Genomic DNA, 21,491 nt, shown 5'->3' on the forward strand with positions numbered 1-21,491 from the left:
CGTACATATTCTTGTCGAATTCAGGAATCTGTTCATAGACTTGAAATACACCCATATCCTCCATGATAGCTGAATCGTGAGTTTGCAATACGTGGTTATTTTAAAAGAACATATATCACAAGCACATGTGAATTCAATCAATGTGAATATCACCCACGAATGGCATTCAATACCCAATTTTATCTTTGGAATATATAACCACTTGGAATTCATTATATGGTAACAGCTTCTGGCTGGGTGGAGATTCGAACCCCCACAGGTTCGGCTGGAATCCATGCCTGCAGAGACTATACCGACTGAGCAATCAAGAGAGATAAAAGTTTATGACATGTCCCCGTACATATTCCTGTCGAATTCAGGAATCTGTTCATAGACTTGAAATAAACCCATCTCCACCATGATAGCTGAATCGTGAATTTGCAACACGTGGTTATTTTAAATGAACATATTTCACAAGCACACGTGATTTCAATCAATGTAAATATCACCCACGAATGGCATTTGATACCGAATTATATCTTGGAAATATACATCCACTTGGAATTCTTTTTATGGTAACAGCTTCTGGCTGTGTGGAGACTCGAACCCCACCTGTTCGGTTGGAAACCATGCGTGCAGAGACTATACTGACTGAGCTATCAATAGGTGATAAAAGTTTATGACAAGTCCCCGTACATATTGCTTTCGAATTCAGGAATTTTTCATAGCCTTGAAATAAACCAATCTCCATCATGACAGCTTAATCGTGAGTTTGCAGCACCTAGTTATTCTAAATGAACATATATCACAAGCACACAGGATTTCAATCAATATAAATATCACCCACAAATGTCATTTAATACCGAATTCTATGTTGGGAATATACATCAACTTAGAATTCATTTTACGGTAACAGCTTCTGGCTGGGTGGAGATTCAAACCCCCACCTGTTCGGCTGGAAACCATGCCTGCGGAGACTATACTGACTGTGCTATCAATAGGTGATAAAAGTTTATGACAAGTCCCCGTACATATTCCTGTCGAATTCAGGAATCTGTTCATAGACTTGAAATAAACCTATCTCCACCATAATAGCTGAACTGTGAGTTTGCAACATGTGGTTATTTTAAATGAACATATATCACAAGCACACGTGATTTCAATCAATGTAAATATCACCCACTAATGCCATTTAATACTAAATTCTATCTTTTGAATATACCTCCACTTGGAATTCATTTTATGATAACCACTTCTAGCCGGGTGGAGATTCAAACTCCCACATATTTGGCTGGATAACATACCTGCAGAGACTATACCGACTGAGCTATCAAGAGAGATAAAATTCTCTGAAAAGTTCCCGTACATATTCCTGTCGAATTCAGGAATCTGTTCATAGACTCGAAATAAACCCATCTCCACCATGATAGCTGAATCAAGAGTTTGCAACACGTGGTTATTTTAAACGAACCTATATCAGAAGCACAAGTGATTTCAATCAATGTAAATATCACCCACGAATGCCATCTAATACCCAATTCCATCTTGGGAATATACATCCACTTGGAAATCATTTTATGGTAACAGCTTTTGGCCGGGTGGAGATTTGAACCCCCACCTGTTTGGCTGGAAACCATGCCTGCAGAGATTATACTGACTGAGCTATCAAGAGAGATAAAAGTTTTTGACAAGTCCCCGTATATATTCCTGTGGAATTCAGGAATCTGTTCATAGACTTGAAATAAACCCTTCTCCAACATGATAGCTGAATCGTCAGTTTGCAACACGTGGTTATTTTAAATGAACATATATCACAAGACCATATGATTTCAATTATTGTAAATATCACCCATGAATGGCTTTTAATACCGAATTCTGCCTTGGGAATATACATCTACTTGGAATTCATTTCATGATAACAGCTTTTGGACGGGTGGAGATTCGAACACCCACCTATTCGGCTGGAAACCATGCCTGCAGAGACTATACCGACAGAGGTATCAAGAGAGATAAAAGTGTATAACAAGTCCCAGTGCATATTCCTGTCGAATTCAGGAATCTGTTCATAGACTTGAAATAAACCCATCTCCACATAATAGCTGAACCGTGAGTTTGCAACACGTGGTTATTTTAAATGAACATATATCACAAGCGAACGTGATTTTAATCAATGTAAATATCACCCACTAATGCCATTTAATACTTGGTTCTATCTTGGGAATATACATCCACTTGGAATTCATTTTATGATAACAGCTTCTGGCCGGGTGGAGATTCGAACCTCCACCTGTTCGGCTTGAAAATATACCTGCAGAGACTATACCGACTGAGCTATCAAGAGAGATAAAAGTTTATGAAAAGTCCCCGTACATATTCCTCTAGAATTCAGGAATCTGTTCATAAAGCACACATGATTTCAATCAATGTAAATATATCCCACGAATGGCATTTAATACTGAATTCTATCTTGGGAATATATATCCACTTCGAATTCATTCTATGGTAAGAGCTTCTGTCCGTGAGGAGATTCGAACCCCAATCTGTTCGACTGGACACCATGCCTGCAGAGACTATACCGACTAAGCTATCAAAAGAGGTAAAAGTTTCTGACAAGTCCCCGTACATATTCCTGTCGAATTCAGGAATCTGTTCATAGACTTGAAATAAACCCATCTCCACCATGATAACAGAATCGTGAGTTTGCAACAAGTGGTTATTTTAAATGAACATATATCACAAGCACACGTGATTTCAATCAATGTAAATATCACCCACGAATGGCATTTAATACCCAATTCTATTTTGGGAATATACGTCCACTTGAAATTTATTTTATGGTAACAGCTTATGGCCTGGTGGATATTCGAACCCCCACCTGTTCGGCTGGAAACCATGCCTGCAGAGACTATACCGACTGAGCTATCAAAAGAGAAAAAAGTTTATGACATGTCCCCGTACATATTCCGGTCGAATTCAGGAATCTGTTCATAGACTTAAAATAAACCCATCTCCACCATGATAGCTGAATCGTGAGTTTGCAACAGGTGGTTATTTTTAATGAACATATATCACAAGCACACGGGATTTCAATCAATGTAAATATCACCCACGAATGGCATTTGATACCAGATTCTATCTTGGAAATATACATCCACTTGGAATTCTTTTTTTGGCAACAGCTTCTGGCTCGCTGGAGATTCAAATCCCACATGTTCGGCTGGAAACCTTGCCTGCAGAGACTATACCGCCTGAGCTATCAAGAAAGATAAAAGTTTATGACAAGTCCCCATACATATTCCTGTCGAATTCATGAATCTGTTCAAAGACTTGCAATAAACACATCTCCACAATGATAACTGAATCGTGAGTTTGCAACACATGGTTATTTTAAATGAACATATGTTACGAGCACACGTGATATACTTTCATTTAAAATAACCACGTGTTGCAAATTCACGATTAAGCTATCATGGTGGAGATGGGTTTATTTCAAGTTTATGAACAGATTCCTGAATTTGACAGGAATATGTACGGGGACTTGTCCTAAACTTTTATCTCTCTTGATAGCTCAGTCTCTGCAGGCATGGTTTCCAGCCGAAAAGGCGGGGGTTCAAATCTCCACCCAGCCAGAAGCTGTTACCATAAAATGAATTCCAAGTAGATTTATATTCCCAAGATAGAATTTGGTATTATATGCCATTCGTGGGTGATATTTATATTGATTGAAATCACGTTTGCTTTTGATATATGTTCATTTAGAATAACCACGTGTTGCAAACTCACGATTCAGCTATCATGGTGGAGATGGGTTTATTTCAAGTCTACGAACAGATTCCTGAATTCAACATGAATATGTACGGGACATGTCATAAACTTTTTTCTCTCTTGATAGCTCAGTCGGTATATTCTCTGTAGGCATGGTTTACAGCCGAACAGGTTGGGGTTCGAATCTCCACCAGGCCAGAAGCTGTGACCATAAAATTAATTCTAAGTGGACGTATATTTTCTAGATAGAATTCGGTATTAAATGCCATTCGTGGGTGATATTTATGTTGATTGAAATCACGTGTGCTTGTGATATATGTTCATTTAAAAAAACCACGTTTTGCAAACTCACGATTCAGCTATCATGGTGGAGATGGGTTTATATCTAATCTATGAACAGATTCCTGAATTCGACTGGAATATGTACGGGGACTTGTCATAAACTTCTATCTCTCTTGATAGCTCAGTCGGTGTAGTCTCTGCAGGCATGGTTTCTAGTCGAACAAGTAGGGGTTCGAATCTCCAACGGCCGGAAGCTGTTACCATAAAATGAATTCAAATTCAATGATATTCCCAAGATAGAATTCGGTATTAACCCTGGAACGGTACGGTGGGTCGTACGCGACCCCGAGCGTCAAAAAAAAAAACAGGTTTTTCTCACGTGACTCACCCCCGTGACTGAATTTGTTGGTGATCGACCTGCAGTAGGTGTCTCGCCTACACGCTCTAGTAGTGTCCAGATGTGCATTGCTGTAGCTGTACTCCTTCCCCGATTTCTGAGACCCGTCGGGGTCGAGCGCGACCGAGTTTACCCTTCTAAGGTAATTTGCATAATTATCAAAGTTATTACGTATTATGAAATTGCCGTAGAATGGTGCAACTTGTATAGGTTATCAGTTTTGGAAAGTCTTGGTGGATTGTTTGGCTACCATGTGTATGATTTTTTTTTTAGTTAAAATGTCGTTCATCACCACGAGGACCATTTTACCGCGAGTGCCCCTTTTTTCATTTTTTTTTCATTTTTTTGCCAAGTCATTTTTCCGTAAGATATTGCCAAATAGTGTCGTAAAACTTTTGCTTTTTTAGTGTTGGAAAGTGTGTCTAGATGATCTGGCTACCCATGCGTGACTTTGTTTTTGTCAGATACGACGTAGTTATTGGTATATTGGGTATTTAACTGCGATTGCCAATTTCTGTTTTTTTTCGATATTTGTAAAAATTTACTACGTAGTAAGGAATAGCCGTATATTATTGATTTTTTTTCATGTTTATGTGTTAGAAAGTGTGCCTTGATGGTTGGGCTAACACGTGCATGTCTTTTTTTTTATCTGAGATGCCGTATATTAGAATGTTGGGCATTTTTCCGCGAGTGCCCCTTTTTATTTGTTTTCCATTTTTTGCTTAGTCATGTTACCGTAAGGAATTGGCAAGTAGTTTCGCAAAACTTATATTTTTAGAGTGTTGGAAAGTGTTTCTAGATGATCTGGCTACCCATGCCTATTTTTTTTAGCCAGATATAGCGTATATATAGGTATGTGTTCGATTTTCCTGTGATTGCCATTTTTTCGTTTTTTCCCATTTCTTTCAAAATTACTACGTACTAAGGAACTATCACAGAGTAATGATTCATTCAGATGTTTATTTGTCGGAAAATGTGCCTTGATGGTTTTTCTAGCACGTGGCTGAATTTTTTTTTTTCCTAAATGCGTATAATAAAATTTTGGCCATTTTTCCGCGAGTGCCCCTTTTTATTTTTTTTTTTATTTTTTTACTTAGTCATGTTACCGTAAGGAATTGGCAAGAAGTGTCGCAAAACTTATATTTTTATAGTGTTGGAAAGTGTTTTTAGATGATCTGGCTACCCATGCCTATCTTTTTTTTTAGCCAGGTATGGCGTATAAATAGGTATGTGTTCGATTTTCCTGTGATTGCCATTTTTTCGTTTTTTCCCATTTCTTTCAAAATTACTACGTACTAAGGAACTATCACAGAGTAATGATTCATTTATATGTTTATTTGTCGGAAAATGTGCCTTGATGGTTTGCCTAGCACGTGGCTGAAATTTTTTTTTTCTGAAATGCCGTATATTAGAATGGCCATTTTTCCGCGAGTGCCCCTTTTTATTTGTTTTGCATTTTATTGCTTAGTCATGTTACCGTAAGGAATTGGCATGTAGTGTCGCAAAACTTATATATTTATAGTGTTGGAAAGTGTTTCTAGATGATCTGGCTACCCATGCCTATCTTTTTTTTTAGCCAGGTATAGCGTATAAATAGGTATGTGTTCGATTTTCCTGTGATTGCCATTTTTTCGTTTTTTCCCATTTCTTTCAAAATTACTACGTACTAAGGAACTATCACAGAGTAATGATTCATTTATATGTTTATTTGTCGGAAAATGTGCCTTGATGGTTTGTCTAGCACGTGGCTGAAATTTTTTTTTTCTGAAATGCGTATAGTAAAATGTTGGCCATTTTTCCGAGAGTGCCCCTTTTTATTTTTTTTTCATTTTTTTACTTAGTCATGTTACCGTAAGGAATTGGCAAAAAGTGTTGCAAAACTTATAATTTCATAGTGTTGGAAAGTGTTTGTAGATGATCTGGCTACCCATACTTTTTTTTTTTTTAGCCAGATATGGCGTATATATAGGTATGTGTTCGATTTTCCGGTGATTGCCATTTTTTCGTTTTTTCCCATTTCTTTCAAAATTACTACGTACTAAGGAACTATCACAGAGTAATGATTCATTTAGATGTTTATTTGTCGGAAAATGTGCCTTGATGGTTTGCCTAGCACGTGGATGAATTTTTTTTTTTTTTCTGAAATACCGTATATTAGAATGTTAGCCATTTTTCCGAGCCATTTTTCCGCGAGTGCCCCTTTTTATTTGTTTTGCATTTTTTTGCTTAGTCATGTTACCGTAAGGAATTGGCAAGTAGTGCCGCAAAACTTATATTTTTATAGTGTTGGAAAGTGTTTCTAGATGATCTGGCTACCCATGCCTATCTTTTTTTTTGCCAGATATGGCGTATATATAGGTATGTGTTCGATTTTCCGGTGATTGCCATTTTGACGTTTTTTCCCATTTCTTTCAAAATTACTACGTACTAAGGAACTATCACAGAGTAATGATTCATCTAGATGTTTATTTGTCGGAAAATTTTGTTTACTTCTTTTTTGATTGAATATCATCAAATTTTTTTAGCTAAAATATTATATTGTTTTACATTTTTTTTTCGATTTTATTTCCCTTCAAAAAAATGTTTTTGGGTCAGAATTTTAATTTTATAGTCGAAAAATAATCGACAATTATCCAGCAAACAACCATACAATTTTATGCATATCCAAGAATAATTAGATTAGTAAATAACACCTTGAAATTGACATACCCTTCCTACTTTTCAAGTGGCAGATTAGGGAGTCTGAGTCAGTGAGGTTAGCGGCCATTTTGTGGACATATCCGAAGCGTAAGTTCCCCTATCTATATATATTCTGGTTCCCTATAGAATTTGTAATATTTTGGTATATTTTTACCTGCATAGATATCATATTATCTATTAAATATATGTATTTTTTTACGAAATTTCTAAGTACTCAAAAAATTACCTTTAGATATGGCCCCTGATATAGATGTAATTTACAAAATAATGAAGATTATTTTACATATTTCTATTTTAGAATGACATATGTTTATTCCCTAAAAAAACTAGCCACTTCCTATTTCATTTGGGTACCCAAAAAAATTTATGAAATTTGGACAAATTTTTTTGGCCAAAAAAAAGTTACCCTTTTTTTCTCATTTCAGATCTTCACCTCCATGGGTCTGACTTCATCCAAAATACATCAAGATGTGTCCTAAACATTCAAGAATCAATTCCTAAAAGGATTTGTATATATATGTATAAACTTTTTTTTATGAATTTTTATGTAAGGTCTTTTTTTTCTACTCAATTTTTTAAAATATTTATAATAAATAGTTTTTCTGCAGATGAGTAGTATTTATCTTTACAGTTGTTTTAAGCATTCATTGAAGTTTTTTTTGGCAAAAGAAAAAAGAAGGTTACTGCAAAAACTGATTTTTCAAGATTTTTTTTAGCGTCGGGGTCGCGCGCGTCCGAGTATACACTTAAAGGGGTGTCCGAGGAGCGTACCTATCCAGGGTTAAATGCCATTCGTGGGTGATATTAACATTGATTGAAATCACGTGTGCTTGTGTTATATGTCCATACTCATATATAAATATATATATATATATATATATATATATATATATATATATATATATATATATATATATATATATATATATATATATATATATATATATATATATATATATATATATATAGACACTTTAGGCATATATATATATATATATATATATATATATATATATATATATATATATATATATATATATATATATATATATATATATATATATATAGACACTTGTAGGCATATATATATATATATATATATATATATATATATATATATATATATATATATATATATATATATATATATATATATATATATATATATATAAATATATATACATATATATATACATATATATATATAGGCACTTGTATGCATATATATATATATATATATATATATATATATATATATATATATATATATATATATATATATATATATATATATATATATATATATATATAGATATATATATATTTATATATATATATATATATATATATATATATATATATATATATATATATATATATATATATATATATATATATATATATATATATATATATATATATATATATATATATATATATATATATATATATATATATATAGGTTGGGTAGGGAATGTTGGGCGATTGTTAGTACTTATGGGCCAGGTAGTGAGAAAAGTGAAGAGCGGAATGAGTTCTGGAAGGAATTAACTAGTTGTGTAGAAGGACTGGGTAGAAGGAATTATGTAGTTGTCATGAGTGACTTGAATAGTAGAGTGGGCGCTGGAGAGGTAGAAGGTGTCATTGGGAAGTATGGCATACCAGGTGAAAATGAGAGTGGTGAGAGACTGGTAGATATATGTGTTGATCAAGAGATGGTGATAACTTCTAGCTTTTTCAAAAAGAAAGAAAAAAGAAAGTATACTTGTGAAAGAGTGGCAAATGGAAGAGTAGTAGAGAGGGCATTAATGTATTATGTGTTGATAACCAAAAGAATGTTTGGAAGATTGAAAGACGTGCACGTGTTTAGGGTTAGGGCTAACAGTATGTCTGATTATTTTTTGGTGGAAGGAAAATTAGTTGTAGGAAAAGAGTGGGAGAATAGAGTAGGTGGATGTAAAAGGGAGCTAGTGAGGTTTGAAGAGCTAATAAAACCGGGGGTAAAAAGTAAATATCAGAAAAGGTTAAAAATGGCATATAACTAAGTGAAATTAAGAGAAACTGCTAATTTAGGGGAGTGGAAGTTAGTAAAAAAAAAAATTGTTGGGATTGCAAGTGATGTGTGTGGCAAGAAGGTTGTTGGAAGCAACATGAGGAAGGGCAGTGAATGGGGGAATGAAGGAGTGAAGGTAAAAGTGGAAGAGAAAAAAAGGGCTTTTGAAGAATGGCTTCAGAATAATAGTATTGAGAAGTATGAAAAATATAGAGAGAAAAGTGTGGAAGTAAAGCGCAAGGTACGTGAGGCAAAGAGGGCAGCTGACCTGAGGTTGGGTCAGGGATAGGGTCATTCTTATGAAGAGGATAAGAAGAAGTTTTGGAAAGAAGTGAAGAAAGTAAGGAAGGTTGGTTCAAGAATTGAAGAGACAGTGAAAGATGGAAATGGAAGGTTGTTAAAAGGAGAGGAGGCAAGGAAAAGGTGGGCGGAATATTTTGAAAGTTTACTGAATGTTGAGGATAATAGGGAGGCAGATATAATTTCTGTTGCAGGTGTTACGGTGTCGGTGATGGGAGATGAGAATGAGAGAGAGATTACAATAGAGGAAGTGAGGAGAGCACTAGAAGAAAGGTGATTAGGAAAAGCATCCGGTATGGATGGTGTGAGAGCTGAGATGTTGAAGGAAGGGGCGTGACTGTACTTGAATGGTTGGTGAGATTGTTTAATAAGTGTTTTGTGTTATCAATGGTACCAGTAGATTGGGTTTGTGCATGTATTTTACCACTATATAAGGGTAAAGGAGATGTGCATGAGTGTTGTAATTCAGGAGGTATTAGTTTGTTGAGTGTAGTTGGAAAAGTGTATGGTAGAGTACTGATTAATAGGATTAAGGATAAAACAGAGGATGCAATCTTAGAAGTACAGGGTGGTTTTAGAAGAGGTACGGGTTATATAAATCAGATTTTTACAGTTGGGCAGATATGCAAGAAATATTTAGCAAAAGGTAAGAAGGTGTATGTTGCGTTAACCCTGGACAGGTAGTTTCGCCAAACTCGCCCGTAACAGGTAGAGTGGTGTCATATGTGTTACACTCCCTTTCGGGGGGGTTAACGGGAGGATACCAATTTACAACTTTTTTTTTTTTATAGTTTACTAATTTAAAGAGTCTACTTTCTACTGGTGTAGGGGAAAAAAAACGTTGAATATAAAATAACACTGTACTTACATAAATACGAAAATAAGTATAAAAATACAATTTTTCCTAAATAACTTGCACTGGACACTTTAAAATAAAACAATGAACAAAAAACCACTTGGGTGCTGCAACTAGAGTCCTGTGTGCACAAATTGACGTAAAAAAATCGCCGATATCAGCAAAACTGCCAGATCTGTAAAGAAAAGAAAAAGTGGTTAACTTTTGTATACGCAAAATCACTACAAAATATTTGTGTGAAAGGAATGCTATATTTATAGTGGTAATACTTATTATATTTGGATGAATTTTTCCAAAAGTCATCTACAATGATCCCAGATGATGGCAAAACCTTAGGATGTATATATAGTTAATATAAACTGGGCAAAAGCTTAGTTCAAATGTAACACGTACCGTGCGCAATTGACGTAAAAGAAAGGCATATCTAGAAAGAGTACTAATAATTGATGTATATGCAATAAAATGGTAAATAAATAATCTGTGATGACCCTAGATGACAGCAAAAAGGTTAAAAATTGTTTTTAGTAAGTATAAACGGGTAAGAAAAATAATTCGTGAAACTTACTACTTGAGTTGGCACTGGTCGCAGGTGTAGTTGACATGGGAGTTAGAAACAGGCTTATGGCACTTGCCACACAAAAGCTTGGTCCTGAGATTAGAAGAAGAAGGGCAGAGAGGGCATCTGTTGCGCTTCACATTTCGTTTTGGAGTGTATGGACTCTCGTCTTCGGGCTCTTGTACCGCAAAAACAGAGCAAATGAGGTAAGTCAAGTCCCTTGGGAGGTACCTATTGTTTGCGAGTCTTGAAAGTGCTGCATCACGGGCGAGTTCCATGGCCAATTTCGCAGAAAATTGCCTCCTGTTATACAAGGTGTTGTCAGGCAGATTTTGGTAGATAAAAAAGGAATTATTCACAACAAGATTGATAATCCCATAGAAGACGCATACGGGCCACCTCCGGGCCTTCCTGCTGCAGGTCAGGGCAGAACATATCTGATCGAACGTGTCAACTCCTCCCTTTGTGGCATTATAAAACATGTGCATGTGACTTTTATGATCCTCAGTAACTGTGGGATTGTGATGAACTGTGGAAAGAATCTGGATCCTTTTCGTCGGCTTGACACGTTGGCACAAAACGGTGACCTTGTCCTTGTAATTATACGTGGCAACAGATTCGCCTAATTCCAGGGGCGTTGACAGCAACACAGTAGGCACGTAAGGTTTGGGACGAATAGTACCAACTAAATGCATCCCACGTTCACGGAGAGCCTTGGCTAGTGGCAGGGAAGTAAACCAGTTGTCTGTCGTAACAATACGCCCAGCCTTCCTGAAGGGTCAGGTTAGCTCCAACATGAAGTATTCTCCCAAGGGCGTACTTGTATTGGTAGTTCCCTTGCCCAGGTAGGGAATGGCATTGCACATGTAGAACGTGTCTGCATCACATGCCATAACTAACTTGATGCCATACCTAAGAGAAAAGAAAACAAAATAAAAGAAACAATAAATATAAAGAAAACAAAATTAGACCTATAAACAAAATTTTAAAAATTGCATATATATAAAAAAAATTAAAAATATTGCATATATATATATATATATATATATATATATATATATATATATATATATATATATATATATATATATATATATATATATATATGTATATATATATATATATATATATATATATATATATATATATATATATATATATATATATATATATATATATATATATATATATATATATATATATATATATATATATATATATATATATATATATATACATATATATATATATATATATATATATATATATATATATATATATATATATATATATATATATATATATATATATATATATATATATATATAAAACTTTTTACTTACTTTGCTGGTTTATTCGGGATGTACATCCTGAAACGGAACTGTCCCCTGAAGGCGAGGAGCTGCTCATCCACAGTAAGATGCCCACTGGGTTCATAGTTGGCAATGCAATTGGCAATGACCTGGTCGCACAAATTCCTTATGGGAGCAAATTTGTCATGTGTCACACGCTCCTCCCTCGTGGCAATGCTGTCAAATCGTAGGGCCCTCTGAATAAAGGCGAAGCGGCGCTCACTCATGATGTTCCTGTAGAAGGGACATCCTAGAGACTTGGAGAACATCTCTTCCGCTGTCAGATGATTGTCCTTCCGTGCCCCTGTCATGATGAGGATCCCAAGGAAGGCACGTAACTCCATGAGGGTCACATCCTTGAAGGTGGGGGCGCTTTGCCGCTTGTATTTGTTCCGTAGGGTGATGATTTTGTCGTTGGTGTGGATGACCACTTCTGCAAGCATTATATTTGTCAAAAATTTGTCAAACACTTCAGCAGGAGTCCTACACCCGAAGACAGCCATGGTAGGACCGGCACTGTCAAACTGGTCAATCTTCAAGATTGGTGGCATTGTTGGGTTTGGCTGTGAGTGCCACTTCGTGTTGTCCCTAGCCATGTAAGAGTTATCCGGCAATCTCTTCAATGCCACACCTTCTGCAGGGCAAAGAGGTCCTCTCCTCCTTTTCCTACTCCTCATCTCCACGGAACTAAGATCAGGCACAGGAACCGCAGGATATGCTGAAGAAGGCCCAGCAGACGCTGAAGAAGGCCCAGGATACGCTGAAGAAGGCCCAGGAGACGCTGAAGTAGGCACAGGAGATTCTGCAGGAGTCACAGGAACAACGGAATCAAGACGAACTGCGTGCGAGACAGCAAAATCATGTCTCTCTTCATGAGCTGTTTCCGCTACTTCAGCAGCCAAAAGTTGATCCTCGTTTTCCTCACGCAGCAAGGTTTCATTGTCGACCATGTCGTCTTGGATAGTGTCTTCTTCAAAGGTAAGGGTCAAAGGCTCTTCTTCATCACTACTGACGAAAAGGAGCTCCAAAAACTCCTCCTCCTTGAGATATTTCTTCGCCATGCTGAAAATCTGAAAACAGGAAAAAATAGAAAATTAGAAATTAGCCTCAAAATCACATTTTTGTGCTTTCAAAACAAAATGGCGATTGGTACAAGTACCTACACCATTCACTGATATGTTCCGATAGACACAATTACATCATTTCACTAAATAATAATACAGTAATGTAAAATACAAAATATTTGCGTATGCGTGACATACCCCTGTTACGGTAACGTGGTTGCTAATATGCAACAATTCCAACTTTGGAGGCCGATATCTGGCGAATGCGTCAGAGTAGAGAAGTGGCGAATGTTTCCTGCGATGAAGCTGGTGAGCAACTAACGGCTCCTGGGTAGACAGGCCAGAGCCTGCAAGGCGTCTATGCGCAGAAACAAAAAAACGAGTTTTTGCGCCGCGTCCCGGCCAAATCTGACACCACGCTACCTATCCAGGGGTTGTAGGAAAAGAGTGGGGGAATAGAGTAGGTGGATGTAAAAGGGAGCTAGTGAGGTTTGAAGAGCTAATAAAACCGGGGGTAAAAAGTAAATATCAGGAAAGGTTAAAAATGGCATATGACGAAGTGAAATTAAGAGAAACTGGTAATTTAGGGGAGTGGAAGTTAGTAAAGAAAAAAAAAATGTTGGGATTGCAAGTGATGTGTGTGGCAAGAAGGTTGTTAGAAGCAACATGAGGAAGGGCAGAGAATGGGGGAATGAAGAAGTGAAGGTAAAAGTGGAAGAGAAAAAGAAGGCTTTTGAAGAATGGCTTCAGAGTAATAGTATTGAGAAGTATGAAAAATATAGAGAGAAAAGTGTGGAAGTAAAGCGCAAGGTACGTGACGCAAAGAGGGCAGCTGACCTGAGGTGGGGTCAAGGATCGGGTCATTCTTATGAAGACGATAAGAAGAAGTTTTGGAAAGAAGTGAAGAGAGTAAGGAAGGTTGGTTCAAGAATTGAAGAGACAGTGAAAGATGGAAATGGAAGGTTGTTAAAAGGAGAGGAGGCAAGGAAAAGGTGGGCGGAATATTTTGAAAGTTTACTGAATGTTGAGGATAATAGGGAGGCAGATATAATTTCTGTTGCAGGTGTAAAGGTGTCGGTGATGGGAGAGGAGAATGAGAGAGAGATTACAATAGAGGAAGTAAGGAGAGCACTAGAAGAAAGGAGATTAGGAAAAGCATCTGGTATGAATGGTGTGAGAGCTGAGATGTTGAAGGAAGGGGCGTGACTGTACTTGAATGGTTAGTGAGATTGTTTAATAAGTGTTTTGTGTTGTCAATGGTACCAGTAGATTGGGTTTGTGCATGTATTTTACCACTATATAAGGGTAAGGGATATGTGCATGAGTGTTGTAATTCAGGAGGTATTAGTTTGTTGAGTGTAGTTGGAAAAGTGTATGGTAGAGTACTGATTAATAGGATTAAGGATAAAACAGAGGATGCAATCTTAGAAGTATAGGGTGGTTTTAGAAGAGGTACGGGTTGTATAAATCAGATTTTTACAGTTGGGCAGATATGCGAGAAATATATATATATATATATATATATATATATATATATATATATATATATATATATATATATATATATATATATATATATATATATATATATATATATATATATATATAGGTTGGGTAGGGAATGTTAGGCGTTTGTCAGTACTTATGGGCCAGGTAGTGAGAAAAGTGAAGAGCGGAATGAGTTCTGGAATGAATTAACTAGGGGAGTAGAAGGACTGGGTAGAAGGAATTATGTAGTGGTCATGAGTGACTTGAATGGTAGAGTGGGCGCTGGAGAGGTAGAAGGTGTCATTGGGAAGTATGGCATACCAGGTGAAAATGAGAGTGGTGAGAGATTGGTATATATATGTGTTGATCAAGAGATGGTGATAAGTTCTAGCTTTTTCAAAAAGAAAGAAAAAATCAAGTATACTTGTGAAAGAGTGGTAAATGGAAGAGTAGTAGAGAGGGCATTAATGTATTATGTGTTGATTACTAAAAGAATGTTTGGAAGATTGAAAGACGTGCACGTGTTTAGGGGTAGGGCTAACAGTATGTCTGATTATTTTTTGGTGGAAGGAAAATTAGTTGTAGGAAAAGAGTGGGGGAATAGAGTAGGTGGATGTAAAAGAGAGCTAGTGAGGTTTGAAGAGCTAATAAAACTGGGGGTAAAAAGTAAATATCAGGAAAGGTTAAAAATGGCATATGACGAAGTGAAAAGGGTTCTCTCCAGTTAAATTAAGAGAAACTGGTAATTTAGGGGAGTGGAAGTTAGTAAAAAAAAAAATTGTTGGGATTGCAAGTGATGTGTGTGGCAAGAAGGTTGTTGGAAGCAACATGAGGAAGGGCAGTGAATGGGGGAATGAAGGAGTGAAGGTAAAAGTAGAAGAGAAAAAGAGGGCTTTTGAAGAATGGCTTCTGAGTAATAGTATTGAGAAGTATGAAAAATATAGAGAGAAAAGTGTGGAAGTAAAGCGCAAGATACGTGAGGTAAAGAGGGCAACTGACCTGAGGTGGGGTCAGGGATCGGGTCATTCTTATGAAGACGATAAGAAGAAGTTTTGGAAAGAAGTGAAGAGAGTAAGGAAGGTTGGTTCAAGAATTGAAGAGACAGTGAAAGATGGAAATGGAAGGTTGTTAAAAGGAGAGGAGGCAAGGAAAAGGTGGGCGGAATATTTTGAAAGTTTACTGAATGTTAAGGATAATAGGGAGGCAGATATAATTTCTGTTGCAGGTGTTAAGGTGTCGGTGATGGGAGATGAGAATGAGAGAGATATTACAATAGAGGAAGTGAGGAGAGCACTAGAAGAAAGGAGATTAGGAAAAGCATCTGGTATGGATGGTGTGAGAGCTGAGATGTTGAAGGAAGGGGCGTGACTGTACTTGAATGGTTAGTGAGATTGTTTAATAAGTGTTTTGTGTTGTCAATGGTACCAGTAGATTGGGTTTATGCATGTATTTTACCACTATATAAAGGTAAGGGAGATGTGCATGAGTATTGAAATTCAGGAGGTATTAGTTTGTTGAGTGTAGTTGGAAAAGTGTATGGTAGAGTACTGATTAATAGGATTAAGGATAAAACAGAGGATACAATCTTAGAAGTACAGGGTGGTTTTAGAAGAGGTACGGGTTGTATAAATCAGATTTTTACAGTTGGGCAGATATGCGAGAAATATTTAGCAAAAGGTAAGAAGGTGTATGTTTCGTTAATGGATCTGGAGAAAGCGTATGACAGAGTTGATAGGGAAGCAATGTGGAATGTGATGAGGTTATATGGAGTTAGTGGAAGGTTGTTGCAAGCAGTGAAAAGCTTCCACAAAGGTAGTAAAGCATGTGTTTGGATAGGAAATGAAGTGAGCGATTGGTTTCCTGTGAGAGTGGGGCTAAGACAGGGATGTTTGATGTCGCCGTGGCTGTTTAACTTGTATGTTGATGGAGAGGTGAGAGAGGTGAATGCTCGAATGCTTGGACGATGATTAAAACTGGCAGACGAGAATGACCATGAATGGGAGGTAAATCAGTTGTTGTTTGCGGATGATACTGTACTGGTTGCAGACACAGAAGAGAAGCTTGGCCGATTAGTGACAGAATTTGGAAGGGTGTGTGAGAGAAGGAAGTTGAGAATTAATGTGGGTAAGAGTAAGCCTATGAGATGTAGGAGAAGGGAAGGTGGTGCAATGTTGAATGTCATGTTGAATGGAGAGTTACTTGAGGAGGTGGATCAATTTAAGTACTTGGGGTCTTTTTTTGCTGCTACTGGTGGAGTGGAAGCAAATGCACGTCAGAGAGTGAATGAAGGTTCCAACGTGTTGGGGACAGTAAAGGGAGTAGTAAAAAATAGAGGGTTGGGCATGAATGTAAAGAGAGTTCTATATGAGAAAGTGATTGTACAAACTGTGATGTATGGATCGGAGTTGTGGGAAATGAAAGTGATGGAGAGACAGAAATTGAATGTGTTTGAGATGAAGTGTCTAAGGAATATGGCTGGTGTATCTCGAGTAGATAGGGTTAGGAACAAAGTGGTGAGGGTGAGAACGGGTGTAAGAAATAAGTTAGCAGCTAGAGTGGATATGAATGTGTTGAAGTGGTTTGGCCATGTTGACAGAATGGAACATGGCTGTCTGCTAAAGAAGGTGATGAATGCAAGAGTTGATGGGAGAAGTACAAGAGGAAGGGCAAGGTTTGGGTGGATGGATGGAGTGAAGAAAACTCTGGGTGATAGGAGGATAGATGTGAGAGAGGCAAGAGAGCATACTAGAAATAGGAATGAGATGAGCGATTGTGACGCAGTTCCGGTAGGCCCTGGTGCTTACTCCGATGCCTTAGGTGTCCTCGGAGGTAGCAGCAGTAGGGGATTCAGCGTTGTGAAGCTTCATCTGTGGTGAATAACGGGGGAGGGTGGGCTGTGGCACCCTAGCTGTACCAGCTGAACTCGGTTGAGTCCCTTATCAGGCTGGGAGGAATGTAGAGAGTAGAGATTCCCTTATTGTTTTCGTTTCATTTGTTCATGTCAGCTACCCCCCAAAATTGGGGGAAGTGCCTTGCCATATGTATGTATGTATGTATGTATGTGTGTGTATGTGTGTGTGAGTGTGTGTGTATTCTTACAAAGTTAGTCTATTGTAGGGTGAGCATTTTATTCATTTATTTCATTTATGTATTTAAGCGATACAGCCGGCTCATAGGGTGAGTTCATCTCATGTAGGTTTAAGTAACTGTATGTAAACTACATAAGACTTTCATCATTCATTTCATTGTATTTTTCATTGAAGTCAGAGTATGTTAACTTATGTTATGCTGAAGAATATTTTTTTTTCTATCTACCGTATTTCGTTTTGAAGTCTTATGGAATCTAGTTTAAGTTATGCTCTATCACAATCAACCTAATAATACAAGGTATCATGTCATGTTTATATTCACTCGTGGTTAGAATGTGCATGAAACTTATGGAAGTAGATTTATTCCTTTTTATAATGTTTCCTGGTGTAGGTGGGTGGAGTAAGCTAAGAGATGGTTGCCTTGCAAGCAAGGTTAGTTCCCATGTTCGATTTTCTCTGTTGGCAACCTTACCACTAGGCGTTGCCCCCAAGCTACGAAAATGATTTACTTAGAATTATCTAAAAGTTTACACACTCTCTCTCTCTCTCTCTCTCTCTCTCTCTCTCTCTCTCTCTCTCTCTCTCTCTCTCTCTCTCTCTCTCTCTCTCTCTCTGTGTCTTTATATATATATATATATATATATATATATATATATATATATATATATATATATATATATATATATATATATATATATATATATATATATATATATATATATATATATATATATATATATATAACCCTAAGAATGCATAAGAGTAGGAGAGATCCAGTCTGCCACTTTGTAAGAGCCAAAGTTTGTCATCTCTCCTCTCGGATGCGTCAAGTTTGTGTCCTCTCAAACGCGATTAACAATTTCTATCTAACATATATCGTGTGTAGGATGTTCAAATATTGACGAATCCGTTAAAGGATATTTAAATTGTATTGTGTTAATTCAAGAACTGATATAACATAAATTTTTGTAACTAGCCCTTTGAGATTTAGGTTAAAACAGTGAAGGGCATTTATATTGGCTTAACATTTCGGTTTCCTAATGTGCTCCGAAAGACGTAAGTGTATCAGTTAAAATGAGGTACATTTACTTTATGGTTTAAACATTAGAGTGTTAAAGTGTTAACTCTTTTCATAAATTATTAAAATTAATTATTTTTATAAGTTAATGTTCAGTGAAACAAGTGATTTTACAATTTTTTAAGGTACATTTTCTTGTCCTAGTCTAAGAGTTTGTTCAGATATATATTTTAAGTAGTTTAATTTTGGAGTTAATTCTTTTTATGTTATTATGTTAACTTTTAAAGAACATATTTATTTTCATAAAGTGTCAATTAAATTTGATCCCTCATATTTCTTATCCAGTGCTTGCTCATATCCCTGACTTAGGAAAAAGTAAGACGTTTGTATTTTAATAATTTGTGTTATAAAATCACCCAGTTTTGGGTTGAGAGTATGTAAGAGAACTTTACATATTCAGTGTTTTTATATATTGCCGTCAGTGAGTTATGATATTTCTCAGAGTTTGGGTATTTTAAATTATAACAGACTTATATAAAAATAAACAGGTGAGTTTAGAGCTCAGGAGTTTATGGAATTTGCCAGTCGTAATATATATATATATATTTGGTGCCCAGACCTTTGGGATCGAACTAGTCTTTTTTAAATATTAGTGATAACAGGGTAATATTTTCATTAAATGTTTGAGCAGTTTAGTGTTGATAGAATTCTGTTTCTTGTTAGGATATATTTTCTTGAGAGGTTATTGTTTGTAAAGTACAAGATGGCACAACTAAATATCCTAGAGTTTTTGAAAATCCTAATTGTTCAAGAATTTTCAGAAGCTAATGTAACTAAAGTGCAGTGGTTCTCTATTTGAATAGCAGGTGGTGGCCATGCAACGAGTGGAATAATTAAAGCCCAAATTAAGTGTCAAGCATTAGAAGCGTTGATAAACGTGGGAAGGTTATCAGAAGAATATTTTTTAGCAATTCGCGAACTGTTGGAGATTGCTGAAGCAGAATTTGTAATGAAGCAAGGATCAGCTGACATAGGAACCAAAGAAATGTAAGCAGACAGGAATGTGGAGGCTGAGATTCGAGGAACTGCAGCGGAAGAGAATTTGAATAAGTTGAAGATGATGGCAGGAGAGAGAAAACAAGAAAAACAGAGAGAGAAGAAACCAGAGATATTGCAAGACATGCGAGGGAAATGGAAGAAAAAGAGAAGGAAGAGGCAAGACAAATATCATGACATGTGAGGCAAATGGAAGCAAGAGAAAATACAAGATGGGAAGAAAGAGATATAGAAGAAGCACGATATATGAGCAAATTGGAAATGTTTAATTATTGTTGTAAGGTCAGCAACGCAGACAGATATGGCCCCTACTATGCACGATCCAGTGTTTAGTGTGACGAATGCAGAGAGGTTAATTACAAAATTCATATAAGAAGCTTCCGATGAGTTCTTTGATCATTTTGAAATGGTCACGTTGATGATTCAATATCCAGAAGATAAATGGTCTGTGTTATAGCAGAGTATTCTCATTGGGAAAGGATACAGTGCTTTTCTTGCCTTGTCTCAGGACCAGAGGAAGAAGTATCAGGAAGTGAAAAGGAGCGTAATGCAAATATATCAGAAAACCCATGAATATTATAATGAAAGATTCCAAAGTTTGCGGAAGGACGAGAAAATTACTTCCCTGGCTTACGCTTATAAGGTACAACGATGTTTTAAGAGATTGATAGAAGCTTCTAACGTGAGAGAGATGGCAGATTTAGAAGAACTGAGAGTACTGGAACAACATATACGAGAAATTCCTGAACATATTCGAACGTATTTGAGAAAGAGAGCGGTGAAAATCTTGATAAAGCATCTTCACTGAGTGAAGATTAAAATATTTACAAATTGTACACCCTCCTCGGGTATCGTGAAAGATGTGCAGAAGGTTGATATTGTATATTATCAGTGTGGAAAGAGTAGTCATATCAGTAAAAAGAAGTTAGTCGAACCATCCAAAAGCAGTCGCACAAGTCGTTAAGGATAATTCAACTTCACAGAATGCGAAGATGAAGAGACAAACGGGAAAGGATGAAGAGCAAAATAAGCCAGGTAACGTTTACACGACAGACAGGAAAACCCCAAAGAGCGTGGATGCCTTTAAGTTGTATATTTAAAAAGGTATGTTAGCCGCAATAGATGGGAGTGAGTTGACCACAGTCAAAATAATGCACGACACAAGTTGTAACCATAGTCTAGTGACATGAGGTGTACACACGTATGTGGAAAAGTCTCTCACAGGAATATGAGGTGAGTTGATTACCCCTATTTGTTGTTTGAAACTGTCATGCGAGTTGGTGACAGGTCATTTTGATTTTGTGATAAAGGATTCATTGTCTGTCGAAGGAGTAGAAGTCTTGCTGGGTAATGAAGTTCATGGTGCGTCTTTTGTGCCTTGTGCCATTGTAGTATAGTCATATGACTAAAGTCAAGAAGGACTACCCGTATCTGTTTCCTAGTTGGGTGATGTCTAGGAGTATGATGAAGAAAAGAAGAAAGAGAAACCGAAAGAGTGATGAACTTGGAGGATTTATTTTCGGAAGAAGAGGAATC

At 36.5% G+C, this 21,491-nt stretch overlaps 1 pseudogene; it reads right to left on the reverse strand.

Annotated features, from left to right (window-relative positions):
- The window catches only part of LOC137624691 (uncharacterized), a 46,526-nt pseudogene extending 33,612 nt beyond the window's left edge, over window positions 1–12,914 (reverse strand).
- Between the last annotated feature and the right edge of the window lie 8,577 nt (window positions 12,915–21,491).

Source organism: Palaemon carinicauda, chromosome 31, assembly GCF_036898095.1.
Source record: "Palaemon carinicauda isolate YSFRI2023 chromosome 31, ASM3689809v2, whole genome shotgun sequence".
Lineage (NCBI taxonomy): Eukaryota > Metazoa > Arthropoda > Malacostraca > Decapoda > Palaemonidae > Palaemon > Palaemon carinicauda.